General features: G+C 44.5%; 1 long non-coding RNA gene across 1 annotated transcript; it reads right to left on the reverse strand.

Annotated features, from left to right (window-relative positions):
- Window positions 1-1473: 1473 nt before the first annotated feature.
- LOC142827599 (uncharacterized) lies at window positions 1474-7002 on the reverse strand. Its single transcript, XR_012902287.1, has 4 exons — window positions 6518-7002; window positions 5902-6013; window positions 2749-2812; window positions 1474-1834 (listed from the first exon to the last, which is right to left on the reverse strand). It is a non-coding gene; the product is annotated as an uncharacterized LOC142827599 (long non-coding RNA).
- Between the last annotated feature and the right edge of the window lie 9210 nt (window positions 7003-16212).

The raw sequence follows: 16212 nt of genomic DNA on the forward strand, positions 1-16212 counted from the left end.
CGGGGATTTAAAAATGGCGGCTCCCCGCTTATGCTAATGAAGCCCGGGAAATTCAAATCCCGGGCTTCATTAGCAAGTGCGGTATGCATACATTACCCCGCTAGTTCGAACTAGCGGGGTAGTGTAGACATACCCAAAGAGATGTATCCTGCCCCAGAATGCTTACAAGGGACCCCACTATTCTAAAGTTTGAGTCACTTTACTGAACAGAGCCATACTTTAATAGCCTGTAAATGTGTTTTAATACTTGTTCTGTTCCCCCCTGTGGCGGGGTACCACCCGCCTCCGCTCCGTTTCCCCTGGGGAACAAAGCGTTAACCCCCAGCCCGGGGGCCTAGTCCAGCACTCGCAGCAGGCCCAGCGGCCTAGTCCAGCACTCGCAGCAGGCCCAGGGTGGGGTGGTCCGGGCCCTCGCAGCAGGGTGGGGTGGGGGGTCCGGGCCCTCCCTCTCCACTGGACCCCAACCCAGGGCCCTGATAGTGGTGGGTGGTTCCCACCACTGGCTCAGCGGGGGATCCTCCCCCAAAACATGCTAAGTCCACTGGGGGGGGGGGTTTCCCGGCCCCTTGCCCTGGGTTGCTTTCTACCCCCAATCTGGTAGCCGACGGAGGTCCCACCTGGCGATGCTGGGTTGCCGGCAGCGGCTTCGTCCGACGGGCTTGTCCCTGGGGCAGCGGCACCGGGCGTTCTGCAGCAGGGCGGGTGGCCAACGGGCGTCGGTGTTGAGGGCGGGCTCGCCCCGGGGCTGGTGGCAGAAGCAGCAGCGCCTCCTCCGGCTCTGGATCTGGCGGCAGGTCTGGCGGTGGGCCTGCAGCTTGGGCCGGAGCTCCTGCCTCCCCAGCATTCTGCCTCAACTGAGCAGCCCAGCAGTCTTTTATAGCGAGGCTGCACTTCGAGCATGCCCAGTAGGGCTGTGGGGGAGGGGCGTGTTCTGCCCAATAAATGGGCTCCCCTTTCTCCTGCTCAGTGTGGGGCAGGTTAGCCCCGTCACACCCCCCAAACTGCAAAGAAAGCTTGTTACAAAGCTATATGTCATCTAAAAATGGGGATAAATCCAATATTCAGAGTCTACAAGATTTATTATTTTTAAGGACTTCTTGTTTTCTATAAAGTAAAGCATCATTTTCTAAGGTTCTTTATATATATAATGTTCCATTTGCAATTCATTAGTTTCTACTTCTATTTTATTATCAGGAGAAGTAGAAATATCTGAGTACAAATGGGTGCCTGATAAAATTATACATTTTTAAAAATATTTCTAATCTGCAGAATTATAAAGTCACACTTGCATTATAATCGTCCCCTTAGACATTTCAGTGTTTCCTAGGTGAATTAGCCTAGACTGAATCTTCTGTTTCTAGTACAATTTCATTCAATGAACTGTAATATAATATTTCCATAGTAATATAAGAAATTACTTTACTCATGATTGCCCTCATGTTGTGATATGCAACCTCAGGAGGCAACTTTGTTTATTGTTTAGATTCTCTCATCTTGTGTGGGTTTGTTTGGTTTTTTTTAACAAGAGACAGAGAGGAAGGCAACACACTTGCATGGTTAATTTGTTTTATATTGTGTACCTATTATGTTTCTAGGCACACAAACCTAAGTACAAGCATATGATAATGTATCTCAACTGTAAAGAGTCAGCAACCACAGTACAAGTGATTGGCGGGATTCTTCTTCACTGATCAACCTCATCAAGAAAATCCTGGGTAATTAGGTGAGCTTTGCTGGGTGCCCAAAAGAATGACAGACTGCAGCTCTGTTGGACCAATGGAGAGGTAAACTCCAGAGCAGATGTCTCTGAAGAGTTGAGGTTCTGCACCCATTCCTGAGAGGTACAAATAACCTATGGCTTGTCAGTTGCAGGGTCCCCACTGATTTCAGCAATCAGTACAGTATCTGAGATATACAGAACCCTAATGGGCTGTGTAGGTTTAAACCCAAACCTGAATGGGATGCAGAAATTGATTGAAAGGCATTGCTGCCCATGAATCACAGATCCCACCTGTTCAATCAGATTCTCTCGTGGGTAAGGGAACTGTTGCATTATGGACTAACTGGAGTTCCTGAGTAGGTCTGAAGTATAGCCCCCATTATAACATGCTAGAGTATTCCACTTAGAAGGTAAGTGGAGGCAGAGAGAGCTGCTGTCAGGAAAGGTTACCACAGCCTCCTAGCCAAGGGTGGGGGCGGGGAGGGGGTGCGAATGCACCTTTTGCCACTGCAGCCATGGCCCCACAAGGTTCCCAATTGAGAACTTTACTAACAGAATATCTCAGTTGAAGCCACTGGTATCGCACCTGCCATTTACATGGCTTGTTTCCATCAGACTAACCAATGTTAATGTCTGATTTTTATTGATCTTCGCCCATCTCATTTTCCTCCGAACCTATGCATACAGATCTCACGCGGATACGTAGCACTGACTTTACATTACATTTACATTCAAGATATACGTTACATCAGGACTGTCAATGAGGGGAAAGGACAGTTGCCCAGGTCCCAGCAACTCAAAGGGGCCAGAGGCTGTTGCTGAAATAGTAGCAGTGGCCAGATGCCCAGGCCCTTAAAATCGCTACCAAAGTGCTGCACCGCACTGCAGGTTCCATATAGCTCTGAGGGCTGAAGGGGGTGCATGCCGCACCCTGGGCAGCCTGGAGGCCTGGGTGCCTCTGGCCCCGCCCCTTCTGCCCAAGGTCCCACCCCTTCCAGGAGCATGGGGCCAGCTTCCACCCACCTTACCTAGGAACTGATGCAGGCTGTCGACTCCTCTGCATTATATATACATTGGGGATTGTTTTGTTCCCTAGTAAAGAGAAAGTTCCGTTCAGAACCCTTTGCCTGTCACTAAAACAAACAATCTACATCTAGGGTTGCCAGGTGTCCAGTTTTCTACTGGACAGTCCGGTATTTGCACCATCTGTCCAATAGAAAAATTCAGAAAATACCGGACATGTGCAATGTCTGGTATTTTCTGAATTCCTGGCTGGGTGCCAGACGGAATCCTGGCGGGGGCCGAGGGAGCAACTGGGAGGCAGGGCCACGATTGGCGCTAGGAGCCTGTGGTCGCGTGCAAAAGTCAGGGGGGGAGGGGACGGGGGCTGGGACTCCCAGCCACTCCCCCCGCCCGGCTTCTGCACATGACCAGAGGCTCCCAGCGCCAATCGTAGCCCCGTATCCCACCTGGGAGCCTCTGGCTGCGTGCAAAAGCCGGGCAGGGGGAGTGGCCACTCCCCCTTCCCGGCTTCTACTAGCAACTCGAGGTACTATCTGCCGGGGGCGCGACCCCTTGGACTCCGGCTGCGGCCAGTGGCTGCATCCCTCCCCCCCACCAGCTCTGTTTCCCGCGCCCCTTCCTCTGGCTCCCCCTCCTCCCGTCCAGCCCCTCCGGGCCCTGACCCTCCCCAGCTCTGCTTCCCACCCACCCCTTCCTCCCGGCTAGCCCCGCGGCCCCCGGACCCACCCTGCCAGCTCTGCTTCCCACTCTGCCCCCCTCCCAGCCAGCGCCACCCCCCTCCTGGCCGGTCCCCCTCGCCCGCCCATGATCAAGTGTGTCCGGTTTTTTGGCAGGGTCTACCTGGTAACCCTATCTACATCCCACTAGTTCTGTGTATTTATGGCCCCAGCTCAGCCAGGACTCTTTCTGCCCTCCCTCCCCTGCCACTATGTACAGGCTATGCAAGTCCACTTGGATTCCTGCTCATTTTACCTCCCATGTATCTCTATATAACATTGGCCAACCCATGTGAGCCAGCTGTTAAGTTACAAGCGGTAAAACACTTCTAGTATTTTACAGATTACACACACACACACATTCCTAACAGTTTAGGAACCCTCCCCTACTGGCATGAGCAGGAAGATTACAGATTTCCCACAATGGATGCTTTCCTTATCAGAGATGTCATGTGCTCTGCAGCTGCAGAGGATTAAGAAGTCCACCACCTGTATTATTTTTCATGAGGTCATATAAAGCACTTCTTCCTGTTCAGCATGAACTGCTCTTTTGTATAGCACCATTGACATTAATGTCATGTAAAATCATTTCCTAGTTCAATTGCTCAGAATTACCCTCCATAAGAACTGTCAATAATCCTAAAACAGCCCCACATCAATATAAATGTATTGATCACCTGAAGGTGTTCTTAATGAGTAGGAAGACTTAATTTGGTATATATGCAGAGAAGTTCGATGAGATTCTTAATGTAATTATCAGTAGGTTTTTCAATGGGGCTGAAGAAATGCCATGAGATATTGAATTTGGTTTGATCTGATTTTGGTTTGAACTGGAATCCTTTAATGAAAGGAATACATTGGTTTCATCCAAAATTGGCACATCAAAAGCAGTACAAACAATTAAATGTACTGATTACTAATATCTAACTCAATGGTCCCCAACGCGGTGCCTGCGGGCGGCACAGGAGCAGCACCAGCCCCGGGCACCTGGCATGTGTAGCTCAGGAGCGGCGCCGACCCCGGGAGTGTGGTGCATGGGTGGCGCCGGCACCGGGCACACGGCGTATGGGTGGCCCTGCCACTGGGCGTGTGCACGGCCCCTCTCCCGGGCACCCGGCGCATGAGTGGGCCTGCCCCTGGGCGCCCGGCAGCCCCAAAAGGCTGGGAACCACAGATCTAATGACATCTAGGCTACAACACTTTCATTACTTATTTCAACAAAAATCCTCGCTGCAGCATTTGTAGCCAGTTACAAATATAGTTGGCTCTAAACATAGTTTAGATCCATACACATTTAATACTTATTAATAGTGATATATAACAATATTTCATCTTAGCATGGGGCCTCAGCTGTTACATAATTGTTTTTCTGTAACTGCCTTGCAGAGGTGGGGAGGGCGGGTGTCAGGGGCTGAAGATGGGGGGGCGGGGATTTGAGAGGATTTCAGGAGGTTTGAGAGGATCTGTTAACCATGAATGTGTCATTAGTTTGGCCAGACCTCTTTCCTTCTAGCTCTCTGCCCCTCTGATCCCAGAATGCACTTCTCATACATCAGAGTTTAAGGACAGAAGTAGCCATGAGTTCATCTCTAGTTCATTCCTATATATCACAGGCCATTGCATTTCACCCAGACACTCCTATTTTGGGCCCAATGACTTCAGTCAGACCAAAACATTTCAGTGCTCAGAAGATTAAACGGTTGTGAACCACAAGCAGAAAGGCCAGAGGCCCCTGGTATGGTAGGGAAGAGAACAGGAGAAATATGTCAGATGACGCTTTCATTGTAAGCTGATTCCACGAAGCAGAGAAAGGCAAAAACCCACGAGATCTCTGCCAGTTTGACCTGAGAAAAATTCCTTCCTGAACCCAAATCTAGAGATCAGTCTGACCGCGTGAGCATGCCACGCATACAGAAAGAGGATTCACTGAGCCAGTTCAGAACAATAGTCCACCATTCTCCTGTCTCTAGCTGTGGCTTATCTCCGAGGCTTCAGAGAAACGTGAAAAATCCTCCCGCGCCCCCGACCAATTGTGCCTGGGGGTCAAAAATTCCAGCCTAAACCTTGCAGCGGTCCTGAAGTAGGAGATTTGATTACTGGCATTGTTTTAGTGCACAGGGCCAGCTTTTGGAGAGCAACACAGAGCTTCCTGTTCTCTCTGGGCCCCACCAAGAGGTGAAATGAAAAGGGAGATTCAGTTTCCAAGGTCAGAAGGGGGATCAACTTGACCATCTAGCTTGTCCCCATAGAGTTTCTCCCAGAACTAGAGAAAATCTTGTTTTAAAGACTCCAAGGGATAGTGAGTCAACTACCTTCCCTGGTAAATTGTTCCAATATATAACTTCCCTCCCCCTGCTCGACTAGGAAATTACAGCTTATTTCAAGGTTGAATTTGTCTAACTCAGGGGCATGTGAAATAAGGAGTCAATCAGAGGCACAGACCTTCCTATAATCATCAGGGGCACAGAACTTCTTCAGTCCTGGGTCCACAGAGGCAGGGAAGATTGAGCTTCTCCTGGGGTTGCAGGATGGAAGGCAGCAGCTACACTCAAAGCTGGGGGAGGAAAGACAGCAAGTTTCTGTGCCTCATCCTAGGGATCAAATTTAAATTCTTTTGCATGCTTCTAAGTTCAGCGTCCAGCCATTGTATCTTGGCCTCGTCAGCAAGTCTGAAAGTCTCCTCCCTCCCATCCCTATCATCAGATAACTCTTTCAGCTGTATACACCTAGTAGCAGACTTGCCCAGTGTTGCCTGGGTCCTTAGGACAGGGCCTTGGGGATGTGATGGGCAGGTGCAGAAGGCTTGGGACCAGGGACATGTTCTCTCCCCTCTCCCTACGTCCCTTCCGTCCAGGACCTGTTCTCCTCCCCTCTCAGGCCACCTTCCAACCCACCTGGGACCTGTTCTCCTCCCCCGCCTCAGACAGCTCTCCCAGCCCACCTGGGGCCTGTTCTCTTCCCCAGCCCATCCACCCAGGGCCTGTTCTCTCCCCACCTCCAGTTCTATGACAAAGGGCTGGGAACGGAGGAAACAGTTTGTGGTAAGGGGGCTACTTACCAATGTGCTCAGAGGCAAGATGGCAGAGCCCCAGCCCTGCTGGTCACTAGGCTTGCCAGATGCTTTCTCCAAAAATCCCAAACATGGCAGAAAAAAAACTTGATTGAGCAAAAAAAATGCATTTCTGGTTTCAATCCATTAATTACCCTGCTAAATCCTCTGCCTCTGTTTATATTTACCCATGGCATAACCTTTGTTGCCTTACAAGAAGCTGTTTTTGAGCACTTGGATGTTTTTGTCAGTGAACACCTGTAGGCTTGTCATTCGGCGGGTTTTCTATATACGTCTTTTGCTGGCTGTCTTACCAGACAGATTCAATGTTGACTAGAGCCAGCCACCCATAGAGAGCAGTACCAACTTGGTTTTTTTTTTAAACTATAAATCTACTTTATTTTTCCTAAGAGCTCCTTTCTACCTGTCACTCTAAAAGAAACAGGTGTATGGTTGCTTTAGTTCTATTTCACTGGTGAAAATGGAACCCTCTTTGTTACAGATGAACTGCTAAGGTTTTACAGGAGTTACTTGATAGTGACATCACCCTATACAACATTAAGAATATGAGGAAAACACACAGTGGCAATTGGGTTCCAAATAACCATGTTTACCAACTAAATGTAAAAATACAGGCCTACCTTAAAATATATACTATACTGCTGTTCTCAGTCCTCTGGTGGCTTCTGTATAGAAGCCACCAGAATAGAATATAACCCACTAGAGGGTTACCAAATTATTTAAAGGGATACTACCCAATTTCCATACACTAGTCTTCATAATAAAATTACAAAAAAGAAGGGAGGAGCATATAGCTGCAAGCTTTGTATTTTTTAAAAAATTATTTCTTTCAATTTCTAAAATATCCTTCTGACAGATATAGTAAGAGAAGAGCCTAAGCCATAACTCCTTATAGTAGAGGCCTGATATGAGGCAGAAGCTGTTCACAGAATCTGACTAAGAAGTGCTAGTTACAGAGCACAAACATGCCCCAGTACAAACCATTCTGATATTAACCATGGTGCAGAAACATTCCCCAAGATAAGGAGAATGATAAGAAAAGATAAGGTCAGGATGACAGTATGCAAAGGAGATGGTTTGATTGAACCAACATGCACAAGGTGATGTCAGGAGGCATCACTAACTTGTTTGTGTTAGGGTATAAAGATGCATTTCAGAAGGAGTATTTCTGGCTGTTCTAGGGGGCAATGGAAGGCCCTGCCATTGATCGAGCTGAGTTCGTTGTTATGGGAATACAACTCTTAATATTCTCACAGAGTTTGCCAGGTGCTATTACCGTGCTGCAACAACAATTAACCTGGCCTGTGGCTTTGTTTTTTAATGGATTTTGTGGTTATTGACAGGTTGATCGAGGTCTTCCATGCTATTTGCACAGGGCCAGGATGGCACAGGAAGTTGAGCACACACGCAGCCAAACATCTGTCAACTTTTTGCCACACTGGTGACCCATGACCACTAATCTGTTAAGTGAGGTGGGTGAGGTGTGTCATGACCATACTGAGGTGCAACATTTTGAAAGGCATCACAACCCCCACAAAAAAGGAAGTGGAAATAGGGAATGGAAATAGGGGTGTACAACTCAATGGTACTTTCAATACTTTATTTATAGGCTTTTATCTAACTGTGGCCATCTATTTCACAAACTGATTTCCAGGAGTTGACAACTGACTAATTTTCTCAAATGCCATTAAAAGAGAACAATGAATGCTAATTCCAGCCGTGATTGTACACTTACACACACTTGATCGTGTGCTTAATTTTAAGCATGGGAGCAGCCCTGTGGAAGTCAGTGGAACTGCTTATCAGACTTGAAGTTAAGAATATATATAGGGTCAAATTTATGCTATAGGGGGCATGCCAGTATAACCCTTAGTGTACACAGAGACTATGTTGGTAGCAGGGGCTTTTCCCATTAGTATTTGAGCACCACCTCTCCTGGCAATGATAGGTAGATTAATGGACATATTCTTCCACCAACCTAGTTGAGTCTATATTAGGAGTTAGCTTGGCATAGCTATTTCTTTCAGGTGTGAAATTTTACACACTCTGGAACAACATAGCTCTGTCTACGTAATTCTAAATGTAGCCCAAGTATAGGTGAGGCTCAGGGCCTAACATTTTTATTCTTTTTGATTCTCTAGAAGTCTTTTAAAAGCCTTTTTAAAAATGCTTTGCCATTCACTTTAGTTATTATCCATTATCTGGGGAATCTATTGTCATGCACACAGGAAGTTTCTCCTGGCTTTCTGAGACAATACTATTGATGAATGGGAAGCTTTATTTTTTAAAAGACTATAATAATCACTGGTATTTTTTGATGGCTATGACAAAGAGGTTTTTCTCCTTCTTGTTCTAAATGAATATTACACATTCATTTCAGCGTAATGGTCAGGGCAAAGGTCCCAAAGCAAATATAAAGTTCCTCTTCTCTATTAGATTTGGAAGCTTGGCACCAATGATTTCCATGTGACAACTCTCAGTGGAACTGCTTTATATAATCTCCTGGCTTCGAATAGCTTCTTGCATTCACGCTGAGCCTTGTGTGAGAAACTTAGGAAGTTTTAGTGCATCAATGAGCAGTTAACATCTGTGGTTTCCTACTTAGTTGTGAGGTTTAAATCAATTAGTGGTAACTGGGACTGCTTGCAATGGGCTTTCATGCAGAACAGGCATATGCTGGAATTTTAAATTAAATATTTAATCTCCTGCCGAAAAAGTCCAATGTTCAATTCTTTTTTTCTTGTGATTTTGATTCCATCTCATACTGCTAACCTGATTATTGAGTCACTGATGCATTGTTCTTGGTAGAATCTATTTCTAGTCTTTTAAACACATCCTTGAACTAATAGTTTGGAGGAGCAAGGAAATGATTTTTTTGTTTTTATGATTTGCAATTCTCACCACCACAGTTTGTACCCACTAAGAAACACCTGAACCAGAATTAATTAAAAAAAGAGTACATCCCACTCTGTGTGCACTAAGCTGTAGATTTTTCTCATACATATTAAGGCAATACATCATCCACATCAAATCACACCCCACAGTGCTATATGCTTTTTCACAGAGAATCATAAACCTGCAAGCAGTAGCAAGCAAGCACTATAAAGCAAGCAGTAGGGAAGAAAACAAAGTAAAATTACATGGTGTTGTTTTCAGTAAAACTGCTGAATTTTCAATACTATCACAGTAGCAGCCAGAAAAGTTATCTGAAAGGAGCTTGGATATGACTTCCTGACAAGTCAGAGCGCACCAAAAAGTAACCTTCTGAATTGCTTCCTGTCCAGCACAACAACAGAGTAAAAATATATATCAGCCCTTGTATCTTTAGAGTAAATACTGATAGGATCTTTTTAGATGTGTTATAAAACTGCAGCTGCAATGTCTTGAATTGGATTTGATGGTGCTCAGCCCTTCTGAAAATCAGGTTCATAATATTTTGCTCTGATAAAGTATTTTACAATCATTTCTTTACACCATTGGAGATAATACTTACCTATCTCTAATTTACATATGGAGAAACTGAAGTAATGAGGTGACTTGCCCAAGTTCACATTAGCCTGTCTACACTAGCAATGTTTAGGAATTCTTCCACCATTGCACTTCCCCAAAATGACTAATATATATGCAATTGTAGCAAGTCAGTTGGCGGAGTATCAGGGGGTATGTCTACACTACCACCCTAGTTCGAACTAAGGTGGTTAATGTAGTCATACGAACTTGCAAATGAAGCCCGGGATTTGAATTTCCCGGGCTTCATTTGCATGTTGCTGGGCGCCGCCATTTTTAAATGTCAGCTAGTGCGGACTCCGTGCCCGCGGCTACACGCGGCATGAACTAGATAGTTCGGACTAGGCTTCCTATTCTGAACTATCTAGTTCGTGCCGCATGTAGCCGCGGGCACGGAGTCCGCACTAGCGGACATTTAAAAATGGCGGTGCCCGGCAACATGCAAATGAAGCCCGGGAAATTCAAATCCTGGGCTTCATTTGCAAGTTCGTATGACTACATTAACTACCCTAGTTCGAACTAGGGTTGTAGTGTAGACATACCCAGGGATAGAATGCAAGAATTCTGACTTTCAGTGCCCTTTTCTAGCCACCAGGGTAGACACAGGGCTGGTAAATCATCCACAGGTACTGAATAAAGCCATTCCTCACCTCCCATACACTCACATTTTGCAGTATGGCTCAGGAAATATAGCACTTAAAGTGATGACTATGTCATGCCACATACAGTATGGCTATGTCTACATTGGCAAGATTTTGGGCAAATGCTCTTTAATGCAAGAGTTTTTCCGTTAAAAGTATTTGCGCAAGAGAGCGTCTACACTGGCATATGCCTTTGCGCAAGAGATGTGCTTTTGCACAAGAGCATCCGTGCCAGTGTAGACACTCTCTTGTCCAAGAAAGCTCCGATGGCCATTTTAGCCATCGGGCTTTCTTGCGCAAGAAATTCATGTTGCCTGTCTACACTGGCCTCGTGTGCAAGAACAGTTGCGCCAGAGGGCTTATTCCTGAGCCGGAGCATCATAGTTCTTGTGCAAGAAGCACTGATTTCACACATTAGAACGTCAGTGTTCTTGCGCAAGAATTCCCCGCCAGTGTAGACAGGCAGCATGTTTTTGTGCAAAAGCAGCCGCCTTGGTGCAAGATCACGCCAATGTAGACACAGCCTATGGGTATCAACAAAATACATAATGGTGTGGTTTCGTATACAGTTCTTACTAGCTTTTAATGCAGTGTGACAGTCAGGGCTCCCCAGAGGAGAACAGAAGGTTTAAGCTTCAAAAATAAGCAGTTAAATCAACTGATTGCATGCAGTGTTGTTGTACTACAAAAGCATAACGAGTAAGGTCTTTTATGAAAGCTCTTTGGGTTCTGAACTTGCTAGTCACTGCAAGATATGTATTCAGACCATGGTTAAGAATGTATGTATATAGAAAATTGTACTCAAACTTCAGCTCCACTTCACAGAGAGCAGAGTAGGGAGCAATTAAGCAGGGAAAGGCATCTCCCAGTTTAGGTGTTTACACAAAACTGGTTTCAAATAACATTCCATTTCCCAGGGAAAGAGAATGATGGTCCATAATAATTAATGGGAAGACACTGAGAAATCTATCTTGTCAAAAGGTAATTTCCCCAGTCTGAATAATCATGAGTCAACAGGCTTTGAGGGAAAAGAAAAAAAAGAACCTTGAAATGGAGGTTTATCATCTAGAAAGTGAGAGGCAGCCTCTAAGCCAGAAGATGTTTGTTAAGGGTGCTGGTCCCCGCCCCTTCTCCCTCCGCTCCCCCATGCATACACACAGTGAGGGAGTGTTCTAGAAAAATGTGCAAAGGCAATAAAGGTAACTTATATTGGAAAAGTTTGTATCTAGTATGAAAGTGTAAAGCCCACAATTGAGTATGGTTATTTGCCATGTAATTTGAATCTTTGCTTTCCTTTACTATTTAATCTTTGAATCTGTAGGGTTGTTTCTTATTTAAGTGTTTTAATAAACACTGTTTATCCCAAGCAGGTCTGATGGGCAAAGTGCGTGGAGTATGGATGCCTGTAACAAGGTGCACTACGCATGCCGAGTATGGCACTTTCTCCTGACTATTCTGGAGTAGCGTAACTAGGCCAACACCCTTCCCCCAGCTGCACATACTTTCTCTGCCACTATCTCCAGCTCTGCTGCCCCCTCTCTCACCTCATTAGCTGTTGCTGCTGCCTCTTCATGACCCAGTCCTCTTGCCAGCTCCCCCTTCCACAGTATCAAAGTCTTTCCCTCTAGCAATCTTAGGCTCATCCCAGTCACTGCTCCATGGTGCCCCCCCTGTCAGTGGTTGGCAGGGGGCCCCTCAACTCTAGGTAGTGGCTCAGCAACCCTCTAGTTGGTAGCCAAGATCTGTTCCTGGACCTTATTACCGATCCCTGATCCCCCTTCTTACCATCTTTGGGATTGGGATTGGTCCTGCCTTGGGCAGGGGGCTGGACTTGATGACCTCCTGAGGTCTCTATCAGCTCTGTGATTATATGATCTTCGCGGAAGAGCAAACGCGCTCTTTTGGGGAGCCCTGTATACCTCGTTTCACGAGGCATAAGGGCTCCGCTGAAAGAGGAGGCTTTTCCACTATTTGGCCCTGTCTAGACTGGAAAAGCCTCTTCCGGAAAAGCTATCAGAAAAATCTACAATTTGCATAGCTTTTTCTGATAAAGCCCCAAAGTCTAGACCTAGCCTGGGTGAGCCCAAAGTATCACAACAGGTTATCCTAGAAAACTCATTTATGTTACCCTTATTTGGGGTAATGTGATCACCTTAAATTCTTGCCAGTGAAAACTGAATAGCATACCACTATATATTCTCTTTCCAAATACTTGCATATTATATGCTTTCAAGCACCATGTTTATTTCTGTTGGTACACCTCACAACACTGCCATACATGTCTGTAATCACATACTAATATACTGAAAGCTCAATGTCTCTCTCAGCATACCGTGTAGGGATAAGCTCTTGCCTTCAGAGAAAATAAAGTTTGGGAGATTCTTAATTTCCCTGCACCTGGACATCTTTTTACCAATGGTTATTCAGCTCTAACTTAGCCAGAAGCTGAAAAAAGTATTGAAGCATGTTCCATTTTCACTGTAAGATGAGTAAAGCTCTGTAAGAAAGTCTGTAAGAAGAAGATTTAAGACTTACAATGAAGAGAAAGCTAGAGGGATACTGTTGATATAAAAAAGGCTATTGCATACCATAGCTAAAATTGAAACATGAGCAAAATCCCTATTTCCATATTGTTATATCGACAAAGGACTGAAAGATAAATACAACCATGACTGAAAAGGCCAATAACAGTTCAACAGAAAAATCATTTTAAAAATAAGGAATGAAGGGAGACATACTTATCTTCTGTTCTGGTCAATAAGCCCTTTCAATTCAGATAAGGAGCTATTTCTCCATAACAAACAGGATGATAGAATTGTGTCCTTTCATCATTAACAGTATTCTGGGTTGGTTTAGTGTGACTGTAGCCTGTTTCGGAATCATCAATTTAGTCATCAGTTTAGTCTTCAAGGTTAATTTCTAGAGATGGGTAAATCATGGATATGTATGGAAATCAAAGCTATCCACCAATACTAAAGCAAAATGGAAAATTTTCAAATCAAACTATCTCAGTGCTAACACGATGCTGAGAGAAATGGAAATCTATTAAAATGTATAGAAAACTAGATGCTTTTGAAAATGAGTGCCTATGAAAGATTTTGGGATTGGTCGGGGAGACTTTATAACCAATATAGAGACTTGAGAAATTAGCACCCTACCTCCATTAGAATTAAAAGGAAGCACTGGATATATTTGGGACACATATACCCACATGCACAGATTCTCATATGCAGGGGCGGATATAGGGCAAGGCGAACGGGGTGGCCGCCCCGGGCCCCACGCTTAAAAAAGCCCCGCGCATACGCCGTGGTGCCACCGCACATGCACATGGCATCACGGCGCATGCGCCGTGGCAAAGGGGGGGCCCCGCAGAGTTATGCTGCCCGGGGCCCTGCAAAACAGTCATCTGCCCCTGCTCATATGAAGCAGTCAAGTGGAAACCAACTGGTGTGAAGAAACTAGGGCACCCAAGAAAACCCTCAAGAAAAACTATTGGTAAGAATGGCAGAACACCACAGACACAGAGCAGACAGAAAGGGATGAAAGAGATTAGTTTTTGCCCAGTGTGGCAACATTAGTGTGAGAAGGATGTAATAATAAAATAAAATAAAAAATAGTAATCAAAATAATAAATGAATACTAAAAATACCTTTCTAAGATCATAAGAATGGCCAGTGTGGGTCTGACCAATGGTCCATCTAGTCTGGTATCCTGTCTTCCAACAGTGGCCAATGCCATATGATTCAGAGGGAATGGACAATACAGGGTAATTATCAAGTGACCCATCCTCTCACCTGTTCCCAGGTTCTTTCAGTTGATGTTTTAGGGACACCAAGAGCATGGAGTTATGGTACAGATCCCGTTTGTGAATGGCCACTGGACCTATCCTCCATGAACTTATGTAATTCTTTTTTGACCCCAGTGATAATTTTGGCCTTCAAAACATCCTCTGCAACAAATTCCACAAGCTGACAGTACACTGCACGAAAAAGTTCTTCCTTATTTTTGTATTAAGCCTTTTGTCTATTAATCTCATGGAGTGACCCCTTGGGCTTGTGTTATGTGAAGGGGTAAATAATACTATCTTACTCACTTTCTCCACACCATTTATGATTTTACCCTCCCAGTCTTTTTATTTTCTCCTGATATGGAAGCTGTTCCATATCCTTAATCATTTTTGTTCCTTTTCTCCATAGTTTTTTCTAGTTCTAATATATATTTTTGAATGGGTGCACCATGCATTTATATAGTGGTTCCATGATAGTGTCTTATTATATATCCCTTTCCTAATGGTTCCTAACATCCTGTTAGTTTTTTGACTGCCGCTACACATTAAATACATTTTTTTCAGAGAACTATTACTCAAGATTGCTTTCTTGAGTGATAACAACTAACTTACACTCCATCATTTTGTATCTATAGTTGGGATTATGTTTTCCAGATGTATTACTTTGCATTTATGGACATTGAATTTCATTAGCCATTTTGTTGCCCACTCACCAAGTTTTGTGAGATAACTCATCATAGTCACCATTGGACTTAATTAGCTTGAGCAATTTTGTATGGTCTGCAAACATTACTACCTGACTGTTTGCACCTTTTTCTAGATCATTTATGAATATGCTGAACACCACATGTCCCAAACAGTTCCTAGGGGACCAGTCTTCTTTATCTCTTTCCACTGTGCAAGTTGATAATTTATTCCTACCCTCTGTACCCTATCTTTTAACCTTCTGTTGACCCAGGAGAAGACATTCTCTTTTATGCCATGATGACTTACTTTGCTTAGAAGCCTTCAGTGAGGAACCTTATTAAAGGCTTTTCGGCAAGTCCCAGGACACTGGCTCACCCTTGTCCACATCTTTGCTGATGCTCCAAAAGCATTCTAATAGATAGGTAAAGCATGATTTCCTTTTCAAGAGCTAAACTGACTTTTCTGATATATTGTGGTCATCTATTTTTCTGATAATTCTGTTTTTGCTATAGTTTCAACCAATTTACTTGGAACTGAAGTGAGGGTACTGGCCTGTAATTCCCAGGATTGGCTCTGGAGGTTTTTTTTTAAATGAGTATTACATTAGCTATCTTCCAATCGTCTCTTACAGATGCTGATTTAAACAATAGGCTATATCCAACAATTACTTGTTCTGCAATTTCATATTTGAGTTCCTTCACCAATTTCCCTGCTGCTGAAGTTAACCAGCCTATACTTACCAGAACTGGCTCTGGAGTCTTTTAAAAATCAGCATTACATTCATTATCGTCTTAATACAGAACTTGATTTAAGTGGTAGGTTTCCTACCATAGGTAGTAGTTCTGCAACGTGGTATCTGAAGGAACGTCTACATAGAAGTGTTATTCCAGAATAACTGACATTACTCTGAAATAACTCTGCGAGCATCTACAAAGCAAACCCGCTATTTAGAAATAATATCAAAACAATGGGTGTCTTATTCCAGATTCTGTAACCCTCATTCTATGAGGAATAATGCCTATTCCAAAATAGCTACTTTGAAATAACTCCAGCTGCCCTGT

This window comes from Pelodiscus sinensis, chromosome 3, assembly GCF_049634645.1.
Source record: "Pelodiscus sinensis isolate JC-2024 chromosome 3, ASM4963464v1, whole genome shotgun sequence".
Classification (NCBI taxonomy): Eukaryota; Metazoa; Chordata; order Testudines; family Trionychidae; genus Pelodiscus; species Pelodiscus sinensis.